This window comes from Rhipicephalus microplus, chromosome 3, assembly GCF_043290135.1.
Source record: "Rhipicephalus microplus isolate Deutch F79 chromosome 3, USDA_Rmic, whole genome shotgun sequence".
Lineage (NCBI taxonomy): Eukaryota > Metazoa > Arthropoda > Arachnida > Ixodida > Ixodidae > Rhipicephalus > Rhipicephalus microplus.
The window spans coordinates 204,608,409-204,614,408 of record NC_134702.1 but is presented as its reverse complement, the minus strand read 5'-3'; positions in this window follow the sequence as shown (position 1 = coordinate 204,614,408).

Sequence of the window (6,000 nt, the reverse complement as noted above, 5' to 3'; positions counted from 1 at the left end):
ACTCGATGCTTCTTAAACGAGAAAATGCATACAAATAAAAATGCTGGTGGAGACGCCACTTTCGAATATCCGCACCAAACATCATGACGCATAAACTTTGAAGGCGTCTTCTAGGCCTTGCGTTGCTTTCAATAGATAAAAATGAAGTACCTTACCATCTGTGGGTGCCATAGGACTAGCATGCAAAGTTTCGGAGAATTTTATCGCGCTTTTATTGCAAAAGTATGAAAACTATATTTTAAAATTTTTGACGTCACGCGCGGGGATTTTGGCATGAAGGCAAAATTGAAACTTGAACCTTGGTTTTCTCCGCCAATATTCGACCTATGACAGTGAAACATACGACATTAGACTTTTCAGAGTGCAGTATTTCAATCTGCGCGAAGTCAATGTTTCTTTCTAGCGTGTCTTTCAGCGCACACAAGGTTTTATACGAGTGACAGCATGACATCACTTACACTCCAAGTGCAGAGTCGTATGCGTATGAATATTTCTTATGCAGGACGTGGCACGGCCATCATTCTTAGTCACTTCTGTATGACGATTCTTTTGTCAAACAAATATAGCATGTGCCTAATTTTTCATGTATACGTCCTTACTAATATATACAATTTACACACTGTTCACCTCTGAGTTCTCCTTCGTACCTGCTACACTGTTTTGCAAGCGAAGCTCGCACGCGCGTCATACCAAAAATAGGCGTGCGATTTGCTTGGCCTAAGCTCAATAGTGACTAATTTTGTGCTTTGTTTTATTGTGGGGGCCTGAATAAAGAAAGAGCACACGTCCGTTGCCTCGGTCGAGCCGTTGACAGACTTCGCTGCATACAGGGGCCAACCACTGAACAATGCGCGGGTACATCAGGTGAGTGCCGTAACAGCTCATCATCTCATATCCCACTTTCGCGAATGAATGGGTCAATAGATAGATGCTATGAGCGTCTGCTAATAACAAAGTGGTGACGTGTGTACCACCAGGATCGCAAGAAAAAAATAACGAAAAGAAAACTTTCTTTTTATGCTAGCCTAATGCTTTGTCTATATTGAATTTCTTGAATTATAACGAAGGAAAAATGTCCCGCCACGGTGGTCTAGTGACTAAAGTACTCGGCTGCTGACCCAAAGGTCGCGAGTTCTAATCCCGGCTGCGGCAGCTGCATTGCCGATGGAGGCGGAAACGTTGTAGGCCCGTGTGCTCAGATTTGGGTGCACGTTAGAGAACCCCATGTGGTCGAAATTTCCGGAGCCCTCCACTACGCCGTCTCTCATAACCATATGGTGGTTTTCCAACGTTAAACCCCACGTATAAATCAATCAAAACAAGGAAAAAATAAGTTTATGGTGCATCTATCGGTCTCTTCAGGCAGAATAACCTCATTTTCTCAGTTTTTCTCTCCGTTATCTTTGCTTTTCTGCCACCAAATACTCCAACCGTCTCCTACATGTTCAGCTTCCCATGGTTGTGCCTAAAGCACAAAACCACATGTAGGCCGGTACCCACACGTATACCTAGGTGCATATCATCACATTCAATCAGAAAATGTTCCATCGTTTACCTACATTCCCCACAGCATGCACACTGTTTCTCTTATTTATTGAACCTCGCAATATTACTACGCGTTCTAAGGCAACCTGACCTCGCTTCTAACAGTAAAGCGACTCCCCTTTAATTATTGTAAGACATCTCCCTCCTTATTTCTTTATTTGTCCTTTTGGTAGTTACTGAGAGTCAGCTTCATTTCCATCGCTGTCACTCATTAAATCCTCTACGCCTCTATGACTTTTCACTTAATACTCGCTGTTGCCATATCGCCCGCACTGCCAGCCGTACACTCTAGGCCGAAGAGGACAAAAGTGGGGTATGTTATTGGTCTTTTACAGAGGACAGTATTGCCCTCCACAGATTTTGAATCAATTTTGGACTAACTGAGGGACATTTCAAGGGTTCAACTGTTAGCCCCTAACACTTACTTGACTTGGTTAGAATGTTGGTCCTAGTAAAATTTTCTAGCGGTACTAACAGTTGAACACTCTGGACCAAACGAGAGAAATAAATGGCGACTCTGTTCGTGTAGGTTGTATTTTATGCTTATTCCAACTTAATAAGCTCTGATGATGTATATATGGCATGCAAGACACGACAGGCAAATTTATACATGTATACGCTTTACTGCTCCGAGCCAGCACTCGGAGCAGTACTCAGAATGTTTTTTTCGTGGGGGGGCACATTTATTATTTCGCGGAGGGCCCCCCATTCGGGAGCGTGTTCACGGGAGTTTCTCCAGCAGCTCTTTGGCCTCGGCTGCGACGTCTGTGTGCGGCATGTGAAAAAAATTAGTGTGGTGAACCCAAGCAAACGTGTGTCTAATTTCATTAGGAAGAATGAACATATAACCAATAACTGCGAATCGCTTCAGTGCAGCGTCGGGTTGAACCCACTGCTAAACACCGGGACTGCACGTTTAAGTTTTTGCTGGTTAACAATTTGTATGGAGTGATTCAGTGGTAATAGTTTTATCAGGCCTGTCATATACTCATAAAGATAATAGCGCGAATGTTCGCGTGAGTTGCTATTCCATTATAATGACAACAGCGCAACGGAAAACAAGGGATATGAAGCAACACATAGCGCTGAACCTGCAACTAAAATTCATTTCAGAAATTAAACAGAAAATAAACGACATTTGAACAAACGATTCAAATCTAATAGGTGCAAAACAGAACAAAAAATCTGATATCAATCCAGGTTATTTTCGGTGGTTCTGCATGTTGGACGAATAGTGAACTTATTTTTCCATCAAAGCAATGGATGAGATGGTCACGCAGTTATTCCGGTGAAACTGGTGCTATTTGAAAAGAGGCATTTGTAATTTACATGTTGAAACGCGGCAAACATTTGTCTTCTGCTGTGAGTTCCAGGCCGATCGCGTGCACTTACAAGTTGCGTCTGCAAACTCTCGAAAATGTGATGAACCAATTGTGTACCCACGAGAATGGGGACACATTTATTGCACAAATACGTATATGCATTTTATTCACAAAGAAAAGAGAGATCTCCATCTTGATTCGGACAGTCACCTTGACGGTCATTAGGCATAGTTTTACATAATTACAGTTCGTCATTGTCATCAGCAGCCTGACTACGACCAATGCAGGACAAAGGCGTCTCCCATGTACCGCCATCAACTCGGTGCTGTGCTAGCTGCTGCCATTGCATACCCGCAAACTTGCTAATTTCATTTGCCCAGCTAACCTCCTGTCCTCCCCTCAACCGCTTGAATTTTCTTGGAGTCCAGTCTGCGATCCCTAATGACCAGTGCTTATGACGTGCCCTGCTCATGACGATTTCTTCTTCTTCACTTCGATTATCGTGTTCTTAACACCCATGCATTCCCTGATCCACTCTCCTCTCTTTTTGTCCATTAGATTACACCTATCGTTTTTATTTCCATTCAATGTTGCGTAGTCCTCAACTTAGGTTGAGCTCTGTTAGTAGTCCTCTAGTTTCTGCTTTGTAGGTAAGTTCCGGTAACATGCAGCTATTATATGGCTTCCTCTTGAGGGATACAGGCAATCATTCATGCTTCGAACATGCCTGCTAAATGTGCTCCACCCCATTTTTATTCTTCTAGTTCCTTCAATTTCGTGATTTGGCTTCGCGGTTACTACCTCTCCTAAGTAGACGTAGTCTTTTACGTCTCCCGAATACTGAATACGAGTAGGTGCATAGCACTCCACTCGTCAAACAATCGGAGCACATAGGACTTAAAGAAACCTTGTCGCTCGTTTTACGAGTATTCACAGTGCCTCTTTGTCGAGTATATATATAATTCGCATATACTTATATACTTCGTATATAATTCGTAGACAAGGTGAATAGTTTTTGTAACACAATCTGTCCACCATCGTTCAGCAGATCGGAAGTTACGTGATCCTCACCAGCAGCTTTGGCTCTTTGCATTCCCTATGTTGGTAAAGAAAAGAAATAAACGTGGACAAGCTAGTACGGCGAGATAAGAAAAAGAAGTTGGAAACAAGAAACGGTGTTCGGTCTCGTTTCTTTGTCGATAAAGAGTTTTCCTTCACATCGTGGTGCCGAAACCCTCGTGCGGACACATCTCATTCATCGCACGACTCGAGGGGACCTTCTGCTCAACCACGTCGTTTTGCAGGCGGCGAGGACTGCAACAGATCGTTTTTGATCGGCGTAGACCAGAGTAGACTTCAACATCGGATCCGGTGGATCGCCTCAAGACCAAGCGCTCCATTCGACGAGTTCATAACACCAAGCTCCTGCAAGAAGCAAGGTCACTGCTAAGTGACCCTACCGCAAACAAGCCCAAGCTCACAGGTATTCATGACCGTTTGTCAGCGAGCAACAACGAGCTCTCGAAGGTCAATGATGCGCTCGAGGAGCACCTAGCGGACGAGGAGCTCGAAGCGGAGCATGTCGCGGCAGCAGAGTATAACGACAAAGCTATAAGCGTGCTCGCTGAGGATCGCTGCAAGATAGACGGTTTGCGACACGGAGACAGTACAGCAGTGGCTGCTCCTCAGAACGCAAACCCATCACCTTCTGACGTGCCGACCGCAATTGGCCCAAGGCTGACAAACCTTGGCATGCCAACATTTAGAGGTGATACACATGAATGATCGGCTTTCTGGGAGCAGTTTGAGCAAACTGTTCGACTGAACAACGCTTTGTCAACAACGACGGAGTTTTATCTACATTATTATCTGGCGGGTGAAGCAGCAGCTGCGATATGTGGTTTTCCAACTTCCAAAGCCTGTTATGCAGACGCCATTCAGTTATTGAAGAAACGCTTCGGAGATCGAAAACAGACCGAGCAACACCACCTATCCGCGCTTCGCAATCTACCTCACATCAAGTAGGGTAGCGACGTCCGCGGCCTTGGGCGACTTTACGATGCTGTGCAGCTGAATATCCATTGGCTAACTGCGCTAAATGTTCATACGTTTAGCTTTTACGCTATGCTGATTGACATATTACAGAAAGCCCTACCGTACGACACCATTTTGGCCTATGCACGTGCAAAGCGCAGTCAGGCACTAAGAGAAAACGGGTCTGCTGCCAACGTCTTTGAGCCCAGCGTGGCAGCTGCTACATCTGATGCGCAGTTAAAGGAGCTTCTCACCTATGCACGCATAGAGCTAGAAAGTCGGGAGCAGTGCAAGCCCTTTGATGATCGACTGCTGGATGGCCGTGCACAGAGGACTCTAAGCGGCAGCACCAGCACAGCTCCTGTGCTACACAACACATCGAGCAGCTGGGGCGAGTGTTTTTTCTGCAAGTCGAAGAAACATGCCACCCGCGCTTGTGACGTGAACCTTGCCATCGATTCGAAGAAAGGAATGCTTGCGAAAGACAACCGCTGCTATCGATGCACGTCCCTAGGACATCAGGCATGTTCGTGTCGTGTCAAACTCACCTGCTCGAGAGGCACGCAGCAAGTGTGTGCGACCCACACTATACATCGAACCAACGAACGACACCTTCTCGTCCAGTTGACGCCTCTAGCTGCACAGTCGGACTAGTTTTGTCACAATCAGTTATGTGGTGTAACAAGAATTCACTGAGGGGGGCACAACAAATCACAGTGAAGTATATCTACAAAGTTTTCGTGTCTTTGTCATCAAAAACGGTAACACAAGGTATGTCCCAGGGACTCCCGATGGAGAGTGCCAGCGATCCTTCGTCACAGAAGATCTCGCCAAGACATTACACCGACAGGTGCTGGAAGAAACACAAATTGCACTGATTACGTTTGGCTGTTTATCACCAAGTACTGTTGAAAGATGGCAAATGGTAGAAGTTTCTATGCGTAGCCAACACGGTTCTGACACCTGCACGTTGCGCGCAATCGTTGTTCCAGTTATCTGTCACGATATTGCTTCCCCGAAAGTTGACAGCAATTTCCTTCAGAACCTGCGTCTTGAAGGCAAAGTCATTGCGGACGAAAAGAAGTTTGATGCGGAAACG